The 17844-nt window shown below is 40.3% G+C and overlaps 1 protein-coding gene across 2 annotated transcripts in view; it reads right to left on the bottom strand.

Moving 5' to 3' along the window:
- Positions 1-17844, bottom strand: part of LOC109431926 (synaptotagmin-4) — a 77220-nt gene that overhangs the window by 12316 nt on the left and 47060 nt on the right. The window lies entirely within an intron of this gene.

Raw genomic sequence — 17844 nt, 5'->3', positions numbered from 1 at the left:
CTGTAACGATAAGAAATAAAGGAAACATGAGTTTTGTGAAAATGTTCTAGTTCATTGTTGTTCATTTTTCAGAAACCCAAACACCCAAAACTGGGATATATGAGCGTTTTAGTACACGGCGTTTTGTGCACGAAACGTGCACGGCATAGGCGCAAAACGTGCACGTTGGATGGTGCGCAAACGCTCATGCTCGGTTATCGCATACATGCGTAACAAAAACAGTATCTGGATACAAAGATCCACCACTGAACTGCTCGACTATGGAACTCGAACAAACTGCGAATGATGATGCACGCACACAAGTACTGTATGGAATGTACAAACAGATAAAGAAGTTTGCTTCAGTAGTTTCTGGACCATTTTTTGAAGAATAAAAAGCTTTTTCTTGTGTATCCCTTGCTTTTTGTTCCTTCCGGAGCAACATAGCAGGATAGCTTTTGCCTTCTCTATTATTGCGTGAGCTTTATACAGTACACCCAAATCTCCATTTAGGTAATGAGTCGGGACTGCCTAAATAGAATTTTTACCTTAATGGATTCATCACCCGATTACCCAAATGGATGCAGTTTATTACCTTAAAGTGAGTACAAGGTTGCAGAGAAGTTTAAGAAGGGGTTTCCTTTCGAAATTGACTATGGTATCGCGCTACTTGGGCGGTGGCTTCTATATTCGTCTGTTTTCCACTATAACTCAGTCAATTTTAAACCAATTGACTTGGAATGTTGTACACGGGTAGATACTATACCTATCTCACTGCATTCCAAAAATTGTGTAAATTGGTTCAAATTTGACTGAGTTATAGTGGAAAACAGACGAAAATAGAAGCCACCGCCCAAGTGGCGCGATTCCCTAGAAGATTTAAAGGGGGTCATGCGGAGTTTCAGAGGACTTTCACTGGAGTTTCAGGAGAGTATGGGCTTCAGGGGGTTCTGAAGGGTCTCAGGTACGCTACATGGGGTCCGAGGGGACTTTCTGCGGTATTTTATGAAGTTTTGGAGGATTTTCAGATAGTTTTGGAGACGTTACAAGTGCGTTTTCAGTAGTGCCTGAGGGACTCAGGTAGGTTTCATGGGATCCGAAGGGAATTTAGTGTTTTTTGGAACATTTCAAGAGGTTTCAGTTGATTTTCAGAGGTTCTACCTACACATGGCTGTAATCACCTGCTGTCTTCGATCTGGGACAGGCAGACCTGTTCAGGCGCAGCCGGAGTCCGACTTTCTTGCGGGCGTCACCTAGTAGCTCCTAACTAACCTCGTGTCCAGCGTACCCTTAGAGCTACCCACGAATACGAAGGTCTCCATGTGAGTAGACTTTGGCACCTTAAGCTACACAGGCTCTGCTGCTGCCGCAGTTGCCAATATTTTATAAGGTCGTGCTTGGCTGCCACTGTTGACTTTCAAAGTCTCAGCAGGGTTTACTTAAGGTCCTTACTGATGTTCGACTTCGAAGACGCAGAAAGCCAATCCCAACGAGCCCCAAAGCTAACGAGAATTTTATCATCGGCAAAGCACAAATGTCCCAAATGGAGGATAACGTGCCTTTGGATCCGGCCTTCTGATCATCGGCAAATCCAGTCCGGTGGAAGTGTGGGCCTCAATAAACCATCATACGCCACGTTCTATAGAATAAACCCCTGTGATACCCCGTTGTGATGTTGTAGCTCCTCTGTCCTTCTTCGGTGTCTTAGATTAGCACCATATTCTGAAAGTAGCCCTCCGACATAGGCTATCCAGAACGCCTGGAAGGTGTATGGCACAATGGCACACTCGATGGTGGTCCAGCAGACGCCGTTTTGATTTCAGCTCTTATAGCTTCCATCGTCGGAGTACCCTTCCGGAAGCCGAAATGATCATCCTATAGTCCAGAGTCATCTGATTTCTCGGTATAGACCGTTAGCCTCGATAAAATAATCCGTTTCTAGTCATTCTGAACATGTCAGGGCCAGCCTCGATGACAGTCTTGGTGGCTACTGTCGGAATACCATCCGGACCCGGAACCTCGTTTAACTTGAGCAGCTTCGCTATTGCGATGAGTTCGTCATTCGTCAGACGGGGCAATCTCGCTTAAGCCGGTTTGGCTATAAAGACGGGGTCCATGGTCTTATGTTGTGGTGCCATGGCAGCAATGTTTTGGCCATTACTGCCCTGTAAACATCACTACTGGGGTTTTGCTGGCTGCCTGACAGAGATTATCGAAGCACGCCCGTTTACGCGCCTTAATATTTTCAATTTTATTCCAGTATAGTCACCCTGTAGGCCTCACTTCACACCATTCTACTCTCATCGGTGCGAGCACTTTGCATACTGCTCCTAGCTCTGAGACAATATGGGCGGAGTTCTGCGATTTCTGGACACCACCAGAATACCGGTTTCCGTCCATTCCTGGCTAGGAATCATCTTGGCATTGCGGCGTCGAATGCACGGCTCAGGGTCCACTAGATTATCGCTAGACAGATCGTCCGTGTGATCCTCCAGAAGCAATAGCTCCGCAAATGCCGGCTTATTTAAGCGAGAGGTCAGCCCTCCCCGATGATTGTCAAATGACTCCAGTTTTAGCTACAGTTTAGCCGACATATGCCGAGATAATCACGGGAATATTCTCACGAGCGAGCGTGAGGTGCACGGTCAGAAAACTCACTCATTTTGGAGCTAAAGTGGGACAACTCAAAAATGAGTAAATTTTATTTCCAGCGATAGCGCTGGCCCGAGTACGAAAATCTCATCAGTTTAAGTTGTATAATATTCTTGCTGATGTGAAGAATATTATAGGGCCTAAATTGGTTGGATTTTTGCACTTGGGCCAGCGCTATCGCTGGAAATGTATTTTACTCATTTTTTGAGCTGTTCCAGTTTAGCTCAGTTTTGTGTGAATCTTACTCATTTTAGAGTAACTTTTTCTTAGCGTGTGGTCGAGAGGTGGCGGCAGCATTACGATGAGCACCTCAATGGCGACGTTGCAAGTACCGAAGGTGGCGTGGTAACAGATCTAGGAGTATGTGCACAGGACGAAAGACTTCCAGTTCCTGACCTCCAAGAGATTGAGGAGGAGGTTGGCCGGTTGAAAAACAACAAAGCCGCTGGGGCAGATCAACTACCAAGCGAGCTTCTAAAATACGGTGGAGAAGCACTGGTGAGAGCACTACAATGGGTCATTACCAAGATTTGGGAGGAGGAAGTACTGCCGGAGGAATGGATGGAAGGTATCGTGTGTCCCATCTACAAAAAGGGCGACAAGTTGGATTGCGGGAACTACCGCGCGATCACACTACTGAACGCTGCCTACAAGATACTCTCTCAAATTTTATGCCGCCGACTATCACCGATTGCAAGAGAGTTCGTGGGGCAATATCAGGCTGGATTTATGGGTGAACGCGCTACAACGGACCAGATGTTCGCCATCCGCCAGGTGTTGCAGAAATGCCGCGAATACAACGTGCCCACACATCACTTGTTCATCGATTTCAAATCGGCGTATGATACAATCGATCGAGAACAGCTATGGCAGATTATGCAGGAATACGGATTCCCGGATAAACTGATACGATTGATCAAGGCGACGATGGATAGAGTGATGTGCGCAGTTCGAGTATCAGGGACACTCTCGAGTCCCTTCGAATCTCGTACAGGGTTACGGCAAGGTGATGGTCTTTCGTGCTTGCTGTTCAACATTGCGTTAGAAGGTGTAATAAGGAGAGCGGGGATTAACACGAGTGGAAGGATTTTCACGAAGTCCGTTCAGCTGCTTGGTTTCGCAGATGATATTGATATTATTGCTCGTAAATTTGAGACGATGGCGGAAACGTACATCCGACTAAAGAGTGAAGCCAGACGAATCGGATTAGTCATCAATGTGACGAAGACAAAGAACATGATGGCAAAGGGATCCAGGGAGTAATCAGCGCGCCCGCCACCCCGAATTTAAATCGACGGTGATGAAATCGAGGCGGTTGAAGAATTCGTGTACTTGGGCTCACTGGTGACCGCCGACGACACCAGCAGAGAAATTCAGAGGCGCATTGTGGCAGGAAATCGTGCTTACTTTGAACTCCGCAGAACTCTACGATCGAATAAAGTTTGCCGTAACACGAAGTTAACCATCTACAAAACGCTGATTAGACCGGTCGTCCTCTATGGGCACGAAACATGGACCCTACGTGCAGAGGACCAACGCGCCCTTGGAGTTTTCGAACGGAAGCTGTTGCGTACCATCTACGGCGGATTGCAGATGGAAGACGGGACTTGGAGAAGGCGAATGATCCACGAGCTGCATCAGCTGCTGAGAGAACCAACCATCGTCCATACCGCGAAAATCAGGAGGCTACGGTGGGCGGGTCACGTCATCAGGATGTCGGATAGCAACCCGACTAAAATGGTTCTCGAGAGTCAACCGACCGGTACAAGAAGACGTGGAGCGCAGCGAGCTAGGTGGGTCGAACAAGTGGAGGACGATCTGCGGACCCTACGCAGAGTGCGGAACTGGAGACAAACAGCCATGGACCGAGTGGAATGGAGACGGCTACTATGTACAGCAGAGGCCACCCCGGCCTAAGCCTGATAGGTAAGGTAAGTAACTACACGGCTGATTCGCAGCTTGTGTTCCGCTTCAAGACACCTGAAGCAAGCCTTCGGTGACTCACGTATGCTCTGCCCAGCTTGAGCTTGCCTACTTTAACGTACTTGTTAGCGTCCGCCACAGGTAGCTGAACCAAGGCCCTTTCCTGTATCCGAAACGCTGCGGTGACCACCTGCACCTCGCACTGTTACCGCAGTTTCGTGACGAGCTTTTCCGCATCCGTGATCTCGACTGGGTGAACAATTTCCAGAGTCGCATCAGCTCTTAGAGCCCTCACCTCGACACCTTTAAACTCGAGGATTATTTCGCTGGCACGAGAACTTTGAATAGGGTATCGGGATGCTTCGTTGGCATAGTCCCCTCGTTCGGCCTATCTCAACGTAAACCAAAAACTCAAACAAACACGCATAACTGGATATCGGAAAAGCTATACGCCAAACAACTGTAACATTTCGTTTCAATTTTAACACTTTGGAGCATTAACATTGAATGAAAATGTCACTTTGTTTAGCTTTTGTAGACGTCATGGTTTTTCGGCTTAGTGGGTAGTCTATACACATGATCATAAATGGCATGATTCTGGAACATTTCGAATTGACTTTTCAATAAATGAACATTTGTTGCGACCGTCAAAGACGCTATTTTGAAGTTGTGTATTTGTTTTCAACGAATAATAACTATTTCACATATTGAATGTGGGCCGAATATTGAGGACATTTTTTTTACTATGTACCCAAATCTTGGCCCATCAGTAAAGTGACGTCAAAAACACCGATAAAATGACGTCACCACATTGTTTGCGTAAGAACCAGAAAGAACGAACAGGAAGAAAAATTTTGTGTGCGGTGACTGTAAAAATATAACACATTAATAGGGTTGCGTTGTTTTCGTTACTAAATTAAGAAAGAACTTTAGTTTAAGTGATTTATTTATAGTTTTTTGAAAATTTTGCTCCGAAAATGTAATTTAAAAGTAAGATTGGTGAACAAAGAAAGACAATACTTCAGCAGAAATATTGAAAAATGAGATAATTAGTGGTTCTAGTGCGTAGAAAGCAATAGGCCAACGTTGTATCCACTAATAGGCCATTTTTTTGTACCATAGACCAACGTTGCATACCATCGAATCGAATCTTTTCAACTTCTTTAAGTAAATTCTTAAATATTTACGTTAGTTTACTTCCAAATGGTGAAACATGCATTGCCTAGAGTGTGTAATAGGCTCAACATATTATTCCTAGTGCTATTAATTCATGAGTTATGGTCAACATTGTCAAGGCGGCTTGCAAATTAGGCCAAGGAATGGTACATATACCCTACATACTGCGTTTATCGGCTTCAAGATCCTTTTGAGACCTACCCTCCTGTCTTTCTTACCTTGGCGTCCCTCAGTTCTTCCTGCCTATTCATTTTATATTTATTCCTGTCCACTATGGTCTGAGGAACGTCCTTTCCCTGAACCACCCTAAACTGTGGTAACTAAGTATATTCACATGGACGCAACAACCCTGTTCTCTACGATCTAGGATGGACCGGTCTTTTCAGGCCCACCCTTAACAGCATTCCGGAACGTCTGGCGAAGGTTCGAGTTCATTTTTTATCTGGCGTTCCCGTCCAGCTACCCGCGAATGCAAAGGCTTACATCTGGAAATCTTTGGTGGAGATGGGGTTCGTACGCTGGCGCTAGCGCACAGCTACCTCGTCTGTCTCTAGCTAACTCGCTTCCCGAGAAAGGGTAATAACTACCACTGTTTGAACTTATTTTATATACCAGTAGAACGGGAAAAAGGCTCACCACTCCGGAGTCCTGTAAGGCGCTGTCCATAAACTCCTTCCTCGTAGACTTTTGTCCAAACAAAATAGCTAACAATAATATCAGAGATCTTCTCTTCTTTTGAAAGCAGGCTATTCTTTTGATAAATATTGCCATTATTATGGGACTGATTGAAACAGCATACCATTTACTCGATATAATATTGAGCTGAATTGCTGGCATCGAGTTATCATTTCAGCGTTTTGTGATTTCAGCCTTTTGAAATTTCCAGCCTTTCGAGTTTCAGCCATTTGTTTATTCAGCCTTTTATGGTTCAGCCTTTTGGACGTAGCCCCACAAAACGGAAGTACACTATGATGCTCTGAAAAGGACACTGTAAAACGCATAAGCGTAAAGAGAGCCTATATCTCATTGGAGGTAGCATGTGACGTCCTGCAACTTTCAATATGACATTGAAAGGCACGTCATCGAAAGCATCCTCAATATTCAAAAAAGCACCCACGCAAAACCTACGTTTGAGCGAGCACTTTCTTGACAACATATTCAACTTTGTGTAAAAGAGTCACTGTGGACATCCCAATTTGGGAGGCGTGTGAGTTCACATGAATAGACATGTCAGCCAGACGAACATCACAGATGTGATAATCGACAATGCGTTTCAAGCATTTCAGGAAGAAACTCATTCCATCTTTATACAACGCACGCACCCTTTCGGGATAAAACTGTGGAGTGATTTCACGCCATGAAAATATCCCATAGAAAACTACAAGAGTTCAAAACATGTTTGAAATACTTAAATCCAAATCCCTCAGAAGAAAAATAGGACAAAACCCCATTTCCTCCTGGAGATTTTAATTAAGCAGAGCTTTTTAGGGCCCACTAAGTCGATTACATAGCTATAATTCTCAAGTGGAAGCTAGAGATTCGTAACAGAATGGTTTATCTGAGGATATTTTGAACTTGAACCGATCAGAATTCCATTCAGGAATACCTCTTGCAGTCCACACAGACCGCAGAGGATAAGCTTCTTTCAGCGCAATAGTTAAGGTATACCACAATGAAGGGCGTTGTAGATACAAAACCACAATGAAACTCTCTTGGAGTAGCAATGGAAGCGAGTTATTCACAAAATGTGGTCGCAACCTATTAGTACAGGTTCCCTAGTTCGTTAAGCAGGGACACCTGAATACGCAAATTTTGCGAAGGACACTCAAAAATGCAAAGAAGGTCAAATGGAGACTCCTCATCTGACACATGCCAATCAGTCAACTCATGACAAATTCTGCACATGTAGAGATTGTATAGGTGCAATTCTCCCAAGTCACTGTAACTTACTGCGCAACCCTTAGGGGAACTGAGGGTAAGACGCCCACGTTAAGGAAGAGTTCAATTATAACCACGAAACACTTCATAATGCACACTTTTTTGGCACTGACATGAAGCACCAACATGTTTCCTTCCAAATGGAAGAAACCATCAACCAGTTTTATGTTTTACTACTGAAAAATTCAAATTTGAAAAAAAGTTTGATTTTCAGAATTTTGGTTTTAATGCGGGGTAAAACGCGCCACTAGCCACATCCAGTGCCGGATTTGGGCTTCGGGGAGCCCTGGGCAAACCCTATAAAGTGGGCCCCCAAAAGCAGGGTTTTGAAGATTTTTAAACTTTTTGTTTTCAATGTTGTGTATTATTCGTATTTTTATACTTTTAATGTTTTTTTTTGCGATTCAGGAAAAAAAAACTAAGTCACACAACTATTTTGTTCATTCAAATTATTAATTTATCATTTATTTTGCATTATTTTCAATTATATAGTATTATTGTAGGAAATATTCAGGCCGAATATGACTTAATACCGATGTCCTATAAAAGTGTACTTCTAACAATGCAGTTCTCAAAAATGACGACATATTATTCAAATAAAGAAAAAAAAACGAACATTTATTTTAATATTTTTGCTAAATCATCAAGATACTGCATTCAAATTTACAGCGTAAATGTCATCTTATTCAGATAGGTATTACATATATTTTAAACATTCATTCGAATTCATAAGATTTATGCAAATTCTAGAACTTAGCGTTCATTTTAATACCTAGGAATGTGGAGAAATTTTCATTAGGATTGCAATATGGTACGAGTATTTTAAAATTTTGATTGAACAAAGTTAGTACGCCAGGGAGCAACTTTGACAATAAATTCTAAATGTGGAGCGGACCTGGTTAGATGGTTAGAACACGTGACTATCACGCCGAGGACCTGGGATCGAATCCAACTCCCGACAAACTCACAAAATGTGAGTTCTTCTTTCGGAAGGGAAGTGAAGCGTGGGTCCCGAGATGAACTATCCCAGGGCTAAAAATCTCGTTAATACAGATAAAAAAAAATAAAATAAAAAATAGAATAAAAGAATAGAAAAAAAATAAATTCTAAAAAAAATGACGGTGAAACAGATGTGTAAAACCACTGTTCCGAGATGTTTCTTGAAACTAGATTTTCAAAACCAACCCGAATTTTCCAGGAATCATTATCTTCTACTTCCCATGATAACATCTGTCCTCAATGAACTTGTGCAGATGGATATTAAGAAGTTGTTTTCAGAATTATACGATCATATTCTGAAATCAACATACTAATGTATAAGTAGGGGTGGTAGGGGTAAAGTGGACAACCTAAGCAATTTGGTCGTTTCCCGCGGAAATGCGGCAAAATCCATCTGCTTTTCCGAGAAACATGGAAGGTAATGATATACTCTAGAAATCTTGTAAGGGGTTGCATTTAAAAAATATTGTTTTCTTTGGTTATTTTCTTCATCAAAATGGACAATCGATGGGGTAAAATGAACAAGTCGTTAAAAGTTAAATAACAGCATATTGTTTCTATGTTTTAAATACAAACTATCAAATTTAATACGATACCTTTATTTTGTTGTTTTCAAACTTTTAATACAAACTTTGAAACACACTTAAATAATTATTGTAAAAATAGTGTAAAAAACAAGCACTGTTTTGGATGAAAATTATATTTTGTTGGTATAAAATATTTTTTTATAACTTTTTACTTCAACTATCTCACGATAGGTATGACGGCTAATTATTCTGAAGTTTGCAAAAAAAACATTAAATTTTGATGAAATTTGAACCGATTGTCCATTTTACCCCCACGGCCTGATTTTGTTAAACAAATTTCCAAAACTTTTTTTTTACAAAGCCTATTTTTTTTCGGTCAAATATATTCTTCTACGTGGACTTTATTGGTTTAGGGTGTAAAACTTGTAATAATTTGAAAATAACTTACGAGAAAACCTTAGCAATTATAAGCAGATTTTACATCATTTCCGATTTTTCACGTGAGCTTTAAAGATTTTGTCATTTTGAAAAGGTTTATTTGATTTTAATGTTCAAGATCAGCAAAAGTATAATGATTGATGCTTAGGCATAAGCTTCAACCGTTGAAACATTTTGAAAAACAATAAAAGCAATAAAACTGTATCCTGTCCATTTTACCCCACCTGTCCACTTCACCCTTTGCCACCACCACCCCTATTGTTTAAGATCTTTTAACGCACTCTGTTTAGAGACGCTTTTGTGCACTAATTTAAACATAAATAAGTACATAAATAAGTTTTTCTTCTGATCTCAACAAGAACTTTAAAGGGGTTTTGGAAAAACTCGCGTATACCAAAATTAAACAAAAACTTTGTTTTACTAAAATGTTGAATACTGTAATATATCTCTAGAGCTGAATTTACTGCAATCAAGCAGCCTCAAAACAATTGAATTGTTAAGCAATTAAAATATAGTTTTTCAGTTTAATCAAAAGATCAAAATTTCTTTGTTTCAAAACATAAATTGACAAAATAGTCTAATAGACTTTAGAATTGCAGCTCATACAAAAAAAAAAAAAAGAAATCGCACAAAAGCTTTGAATCCAATCTGCATATAGTTCCAATGCTTTCAAAATTATTTAATTTTGGATTTCGATTTCAGATTATAAACAATCTGGATATGGACATACAATAAATATAATCGTCTTTGGTGTGCATTTTTATGGATTCGTTGAGCATTCTTATGGATTCTTGGGGGGCCCTAATCGGGGGGCCCGGGGCACTTGCCCCCTTTGCCCCCCCTTAAATCCGGGCCTGGCCACAGCTAACGCCAGGATACCAAATTGTGTACTTATACTTGCGCACCTAGTTTGTTGTCAACTGTTATTGTTCGGGAATGGTTTACAGTCATTACATAATTATGGATCACCTGTAATTATGGGTCAATTACGTTTTAATGGCATAGTGAGCTGTTTTATCAATAATGACTACAAAATAACAAACAGCTGTGTGGTTAGTAAACTTATTCATAGTAACAATGTGCTAATGCTTGGTTCCAACTTATATTCTACTAATTTATGCCAGAATTGGGATCTAAATGGCTATTTTAATGTAATTAACTAGGGGTGGGCATTTTACCCCACACATGCATCAGAAGTTTGGACCCTTGTATCAAAGTTATAAGGGTCAAATTCGATACTTTTTCTACTTGGTACGCAAATAATGGCAGTGTGAAAAACAGTTTGTGGGGATAGCGAGAAAAAAATCTTTTAAACGGTGTAATAATGTGCAAAAATTTGACAAGCTAAAATTACACCAAAAGTATCAAAAATCTTTTTTTGAAGTTTTTGTACAATTTTTTTAGTAAAAATATGTAAACTCAAATGTAAAGAAGCATTTTTATCAAGGTTGCGACCATTCATTTGCAAAGATTTACATTCATTTGCTATTATCTCAGTTCAGAAGCATGCTATCGCAAAACAATGTATGGATGAATTTAACCTTGTAGTTTTATCTGAAAGTTTGCCGAATAACATTGGGCTCGCAAACGTATACCAAAGTCGTGAGCGAGCTGTGAAGGCAACTCTCCACGCGGTGAATGTAAATTACATTCACGCGGTTATTCATTCCTAGGCACGGTAAGCGTAAAGCCGCATAACACCATGAATTAAGGGTCACCTGTTTAGTGGACTCTTACCACTGACTGGATCAGGCGGCCCGTAGTGTTATTCTTAGCCAATTGAGACATCCGCTACCGACACTACACAGCTATCTAAGCTGATCGGGAAATTAAGTTAACATAGACGGTCAACTTCCAAGGAGCCCAAACAGCCCGAGGGCCACCACAGCATAGGCAGGCCTAGAGGCTCATGGCTGGGCAGATTCAAAAAGAAATAAAATAAGCCAATGAAGAGGTCATATGACCAGAAGCCAAGGCGATGGCGGGCAGTCACCCTGGATGGAGGTCTTTCACGTCGGTCCTTTGCACCGCCATGGGCGCACAAGACTGAAAAAAGTAGGTAGTGTAGTACCCAAACAATGTGAACAGAAATCAAATACCATCATATCATCACACGTTCGCAGAAAGCAAAAAATCTGTGCATCACCTAGAGGTGCTTCAGGAATTCAATTAGATAGCGACTAACGAAATCCTTGATATTTTTTTTTTCACCATTGTCCACTCCCACAGTCGAGCTGACATTGCTGCACCAATTCATCCCCCCGCACGGAATGCAATAACTTCAAAGCCCCATGGCTCACAACATGGTGACCATGAATGGAAAGCATCAACATGCGCTGATGAATGACTCCCACCCAGCAGGGATTCACTTTGAAGTCACAATGGCACAACAGCGAACGTTTCTTCCGATTTGACCGACTTTTAAGGCGTAGACATCTAGATAGCACATCTGCAGTGGGCAATCCATCTTGGAAGGTTGGCATCCGAATGATGATGCTTCAAAATATTTTATCTGCAGCAACATATACAATACATACGGAGAATCAAAGTATTGTGGGTTGAAAAGCGGTTACGTTTATCTCAGATGCTGAGGTGGATTTATTTTTAGAATCCACCCCTTATGGGAATAACGATGGTCGTGCCGGTGTTCCATCAGGGGATGATTCCACGAACTTTTGACTGAATGGTAGAACAGTTTTGATTTGGTTGGTCCATTGGCATATTTAAATGGGTTGAGAATGGTGTAGATCTGTCTTAAAGTGATAAATTTGATATTTCAAAGCCCAACGGAAACTTCATCGTGACGATCATTTCGATAATTAACAAAGCTTGGGTTTCGTTTAAAACAATTCATTGATTGATTTGTCTGTATTTAAGAAACTTTCAGCCCTTTTAAAACAAAACGCAGTTCCTTAGAGTGAAAGAAATAAGAGTTTATCCAGGTTATTTTATTTACGGTATAGCTTAACTCTTCAATGCATATTTGTTTAGCAAGGTCTTGCTATGGGATTATCGGTCCAAGATATTAAGTATATTCAAGATTTTTTTACAGAAAAATGCTCCTTGACCTCTAAAACGGCGTTCTATAAAAAGCAACCATAAAATTCGTTATGTTCATTCTATTTTCTAGTTCAAAAATAGAACTAACATAACGAAAATCACTTCATATCCAGCTCGGGAAACACTTATCGCCCAACATTTGGCACACTTTCGTGCAGCATGATTCTTTTCGCTGTCTTATGAAGCACGTACTTGGTGGCACCTTGCTTCACCGCGATGACGGGTTTCCTTCGGACCGGACGTGTATCGTTATCGCTCGAGTATCAGCCTCCTCCACGGCGGCGAGTCTAACTGCCAGGCGAATATCCTTTTCGACAGTTTTGTTACGTGCGCGCTCGTTCCCCCCAAACTCAACCCTCTTTTTCTCTGGTAAACTGTCTGTATGGCACGAACGTCTACTTGAACTTATTTTCCGCTTCTTTTCACATCCAGGCAAAAGAAAAGAAGGAAAGGAAGAAAAAAACGACAGCGCATCTCAACCCGAAGGAAGTCATTTCCAGTTATCAGAACACGAGACTCATCCACCAGGAAACTATATTTAGGTCTGCGAGACAAGCCAACGTAACGGAAAATTATCAGCATCTTGCGGGCAACGACGTGTATGGATTAAACCGACTTACGAAGATGAAAATGGAAACACGGGAAAAAATGAGGGATTCAAAGATAAATTAATTAGAGCTGTTCTGTTGTAAGGGTATACGACATGTTTTTAGAATGATTGTACCTTTTTAATCAAAATGCCACCCACCATGTGTCTTCACTTAAGTAATAATTGTAAATGTTTTATTTCGGTTATTTGATGGTTTTGAGGACGGTCAACTTTTCAGCTGTGGCTTCGTCATATCTTCACCTTAAATCGATTTTAACAGAAATGTAGCTGGGACATGGATTTGGTGGTACTGGTTGAGCAGAAAATGGTGAGCCTACAACCTGGACGGAGTGTCCAATATAGCTCTTACCCACACATGCTTCCACGGGTCTACTGATGACAAAGACCATCACTAAGGACTTACGTGATAAGCCGGTAGTGCAGCCTGGGCACTAGTGTCCTTCTGACTTCAGCTAGATTGAGAAGGTGCGTCCCAAGCGTCTGTTCGCCAAGTAGGTACGGCTCATACAGCGTCTCTTCCGACATGCAAAGGCTGAGTATGGAATGTTGTGTTACGTCAGCTGTGCCTTAGAAGGAAGCTTCTTTAGTGCGATGAATAGATGTAAATGGCGTGCTTGGTCGTCAACGGAGCATATGGGGTACCTGGGCACCCCCCACAATATATTGTCCACTACCTTGTTAATGCAGGGCTCTGGCGTGGTGGATCTTTAGTAAAAAGAAAATCGGGTTAAGTACTGTTCCTTTTAATTCCACTAAGAATTTGCATCCTTTGGCTCGAGTCAAGCACAAAACACTGAAGACGACCTAACAGTTGAGGTCGAAATACATATCTGTCGCCGCCGAGCTGTCAGCGCTGGAAACTAGACGCTATACAGGTTATTGTCTACACTTTTCACTGCTGGCGCCAACTGAGAGCAATCAATAGAAAAGTAAACAGCAATCATTCTATTTGGTTATCAAGGTCATCGAAACTTCTCCGTAATTCAATTTCTTAACATCTACAACATCTACCATCATTTGTGTTCACTCTGTTCAAGAAACTTAGTCACGTTAATGTCCGTTAGACCTCGTCATGCTTCGAGCGTATCGATATTGTGGTAGTTGGACATTCCGATAGTAATTAATTGCTATTACTACAGGAATTCCTCCAGAAATGCCTCCAGGGGTTATTGGTGGAGGATTTCTTGGTGGAATTCCAAGAAGATTGTTTAAGGAATTCCTGAAAGAATTTCTGGAAGAATTCATGCAGGAGTTTCTGAAGGAGTTCCTGGCATTATTTATGAAGAAATTATTGAAGTAATTCCTTAGAAACTTTTGAAGGAATGTCTGAGGAAATCCCTGAAAGAATTCTTAAAGTAATCCCTGGAGTATTTTCATGAGGAATTTCTAAAGATTTCCTGAAGGATCCTGGTGGTATTCATGGAAGAACTTCTGGAGGAATTCTTGGAAAAAAAAAAATAGTTGAAATTCTCTGGGATAATTCCTGGAAGAAATCATCGAGGAATTTCTGAAAAAGTTTCTGGAGGAATTCCTGAAGTAATTTCCAAGGGAATCCCTTGAAAAATCACTTAACGAATTCCTGGAGGGATTTCTGGATAAATGCCTTAAAGAAAACTCGGAGGAATCCCTGGAGTAATTTTTGGAAGAATTTCTGGAGGATATCCTGCACGTTTCTGGAGGAATTCTGGAAGGAAGTCGTGGAGGAATTCGCGGAGGAATTCTTGAAGGAAATCCTGGAGGAATGCTTGGTGAATTTCTTGGCAGAAGTTTTGGAGGAATTTCTGGAGTATTTTTTTTTTCTTTCAAAAATACCTAGAGGGATTCTTTGAGGAATTCTCGGCATAAGTTTTAAAGGAAAATCTGGAGAATTTTTTTGAAAAATTCCTGGAAGAATTCTTGATTGAATTATTGGAGAAATTCCTGGACGGGTTCTTGTAGGAATTTTTGGCAGAATTCTTGGAGGAATACGTAATTGCTCCACGTGTTGCTTTTAAGAATGCTTGGCGAAAGTCTTAAAGGAATTCCTGAAGGATTTTTTGGAGGAACTTTTGGAGGAATTATGGAGAAATTCCTAGAAAAATTTTCAGAGTAATTCCTGTAGAAATTGCTGGAGGAATTCTTGGAAGAATTTCTGGAGAAATGCTTAGAGTAATTCCTGAAGAGAGTTAAAAAAAAACAAAAAAATCCTCGGAGAAATTGTTTGTTGGAGTAATTCCTGTAGTAATTTAGTGGTAATAAGTATTAGTATTAGTAAGTAGTAGATTAATTTATAAAGGAATTCCTAAATGAACGTTTAAAGAGGTTTGAAGAGATTACTCTAAAGATTTTTAGAGTAATGCCAGAAATAATTTCTGGAGGAATTTCTGGAGCATTTTCCGGTGGATCCTGGAAAAATTCATGGAGGAATTTTCGGAGGAATTCCTCTAGAAATTCCTGGAGGTGATCTTGGAGAAAGATCTTGGCAGAAGTGTTGAAGGAGTTTTTGGAGAAATTCCTGGAAGGATTCTTATAGGAATTTTTGGCACAATTCTTGGCAAAAGTCTTGGAGGTGTTCGTGAAGGATTTTTCGGCGGATCTTTTGGAGGGAAGTGCCGCTTTTTTCATTCGGGTCGGCCGCGTCGTCGTCGTCGCCGATTTGATTGTGATCATCTTCATACGGGCGGTTTAGTGTGATTTTTGAGGCAAAGTGGAAGTGCCGCTGTTGTCATTCGCATCGGCGACGTTGTCGTCGTTAATTTGAATGTACACATAGTCGCACACGTGTGTAGTTGGAGCGATTCAGTGTGATTTCACCAGTTAGTGGAATATTCTGCAGCACATACACTCCCGTTCAAAAGTTTGGGGTCACCCCCTCAAAAACATGTCATTTTTTAGGCCCTTATCTCTGCCAATTTGTGTCCGATTTCAAAACCCTAGTTTTCATTCAAAAGATAATAAGTCAAAGAAACTTTGAACATAATTTAAAAGAAACTTTTTCAAAAAAATTTGTATGTAAACTTAACCCAAAGTTGCCAAATTTTCTAAAAAATGAATATAAACTTACGGCAGTGTCGCTGGAAGTTGGGTTGACCAAATTTTAAGATGAGAGCGATAATATGACCCATTTTCTATTAGCTTTCAAGTGCTTTTTACAGAACTTAGCTAAAAAATCTAGATAAAAAAGTTATTAAGTAAATTAATCCTTGATGTCATCGACCAAAAGTTTGGGGTCACCCCACAAAATGCTGTATCGGCCAAAAGTTTGGGGTCACTATCGTAAAACATGGAAAAGTGATTTATTGATATCTTTGTCATCTTTCATTCAATTTTAATTCTTCTTGGCTTATTTGAAACAAAATGAATGATACTTACTGCATAGACATTGAACCACACATATTTGTTGAAATTTATATACTAAAACGTAACGTAAAGTTGCCTCATTTTTTGAAGCGTGGTAAAATGTGCTAACTTTACATAACATTTTTATATACAAAAAACGTTAAATACGTTAAGTTAAACACATCAAACGTAAATTTAGTTAATTATCTTTGAAATGAGCCAAAAATAATTCAAATTGAACTATAGATGACGAAGATATCACCAAATCACTTTTCCATGTTTTACGACCCCAAACTTTTGGCCGATACATCATATTGAGGGGTGACCCCAAACTTTTGGTCGATGACATCAAGGATTAATTTACTTAATAACTTTTTTTCTAGATTTTTTAGCTAAGTTCTGTAAAAAGCAGTTGAAAGCTAATAGAAAATGGGTCATATTACCGCTCTCATCTTAAAATTTGGTCGACCCAACTTCCAGCGACACTGCCGTAAGTTTATATTCATTTTTTTAGAAAATTTGGCAACTTTGGGTTAAGTTTACATACAAATTTTTTTGAAAAAGTTTCTTTTAAATCATGTTCAAAGTTACTTTGATTTATTATCTTTTGAATGAAACCTAGGGTTTTGAAATCGGACGCAAATTGGCGGAGATATGGGCCTAAAAAAATGATATGTTTTTGAGGGGGTGACCTCAAACTTTTGAACGGGAGTGTACGCACTGGACACTTGGGTGGATGTTTATCGGTGAGCTTGTTCCATTTTACCATAATAATTATTGCTATTTGATGTATAAAATTCTGCTCTGGTTTTTGTATATTTATCTTACAAATATTGAAAAGTCCGTCACGTCATGTGTCGGCGCTAGTTCCCAATGCACTTTTAGTTGATAATAAGTATTTTTCTTTCCTTTTTTGTATTTACACACGAATTTTTAATGGTTCGTTTTCTTCGGTATCGATATGTGTAATATTTTATTCAAAATGAATACACGTTTTGATTCAAACAGGTTGCGTGAATCACATTACTTATCAAAGTGAATCCAGATCATGTGACTTTTCCCCTTCCCCACTAACAAAGAATCCTTCCTGTGACAGTCGTGGAGAAGATGAGGTGATCTCGGTCTCTAGTAGCAACGTACGTCACACTAACACTCCTTCCCGTCCTCGATGACCGTAAAGACGTAGCCGACGCTGTTATTGACTTTATAAAGTTTGGAATTCTC

This window comes from Aedes albopictus, chromosome 3 (genome assembly GCF_035046485.1).
Source record: "Aedes albopictus strain Foshan chromosome 3, AalbF5, whole genome shotgun sequence".
NCBI lineage: Eukaryota > Metazoa > Arthropoda > Insecta > Diptera > Culicidae > Aedes > Aedes albopictus.
The sequence above is the reverse complement of the archived record's forward strand: the minus strand, read 5'-3'. Positions and strand labels throughout refer to the sequence as shown.